Below are 1479 nucleotides of genomic sequence, written 5' to 3' on the forward strand. Positions count from 1 at the left end.
CACACACACACACACACACACACACACACACACACACACACACACACGGGCAGAGTATTAGAGCCGCTGGCTAGAGGCCACAGTAAACCTATTGATCCATTGTTGTTTTCAGCCCATCTCTGTTCGCACTAACACACACAGATGCTGTTGTTGGGGGTTCTTTTGTTTTCTCTCCATCCATGCCTCCATTTTAACCTTTCTAACACCTGCATTCACAACACTCTCACACATATACAGCATAATAATCCCTCTATAATAAACTCACTATAATACTGATGTAGGAAACTGCTGCCTCTGGAAGGGCAGAATGGCTAATATGTGATCCACTTAACACAGAAGGAAGTCTCCCGTGCTGGCAGCCATTTTGAAATGAATCTGGGCAGTTACTTGGAAGCTCCTGTTAACATGAATGAGGATGACACAGAATTCAAATGGTCAGCGGAACATAAAAACTACAGAACATAATCATTAATCAAAAAGTTTGCCTATTTTCCACAAAATAAAGCACAAAAACCTTTTTCTCCCTTTGCAGGTTTTACTTGTACATGTGCATGCGTAAAGTTTTACATTACAGGTTCATTATCAGCTCCATCCAGAAATCCAGAAATGACCATACTGGTTTCTTGGACCAAACCATGAAATTCTTCCTGGTGCTGCCTTCTCCTGAGGAGTGGATGAAGAATGCAAACACTTTTGTTCTGAATTTTGTGTTTGTTTGTTTTTTGCAATGCCCTCAATGTGTAATAACCTTTACTTTATAACTTTAATTCTTACGTTGTCCAGTAACAAATCAAAATAAATGAAAACTTTTTTCAGAAAACTGAATTCTTAATTCTTATATTTTACAAGTTGTCCTTTAAAAATTCATATAACTCAATTCCATATGATAAATCTAGAGGATAAGATCCACCAATACAGGCTCGTTCATATGATAACACTTTTATTTTGATTCTTTTGAGATCAGGTCCTAGGCCAAGCACATTTTTCTTTTTAAGACCCGATGCAATTTTTTTCAAAAACATTTTTACAATGAACTAAAGCAGTGACAAAGTGGGCTTATTATCCCTGATTCTCTCATTTGGTTTTCATCCTGAACTCGTTTTCTCTCATCGTTAGTTAGAAAGAACTTAAACCGTAAAGTAAAGATGTTGATGGAGAAAAAAATAATCAGAAAATCAAAATGAATCAATGAAAGTTTGAAGTAAAGGTTCTTTCTTTCCTCTCTGCTGATAATAGTTGACACTTAAGCTTTGGGTGGAAATAAGTGATGATTATTAGAGTTCAGGAAATTCATTAAGTTCGACAGAAAAAGGCAGAAATCACACAGACACAAATCTGTGTGTGTGTGTTGGTCTTGCTCTCCTGTTGTGAAGTCAACCCTCATGCTCTATTTGCACTGATTAAATCGCCCCGTTCCCATGCCCTCTCTCCCAGATAGGGAATTAGCTTGCACACACACACACACACACACACACACAC

The sequence above is a fragment of the Haplochromis burtoni genome, unplaced genomic scaffold (assembly GCF_018398535.1).
Source record: "Haplochromis burtoni strain Fernald_Lab_line unplaced genomic scaffold, NCSU_Asbu1 Contig_382, whole genome shotgun sequence".
In the NCBI taxonomy this organism is placed as follows: domain Eukaryota; kingdom Metazoa; phylum Chordata; class Actinopteri; order Cichliformes; family Cichlidae; genus Haplochromis; species Haplochromis burtoni.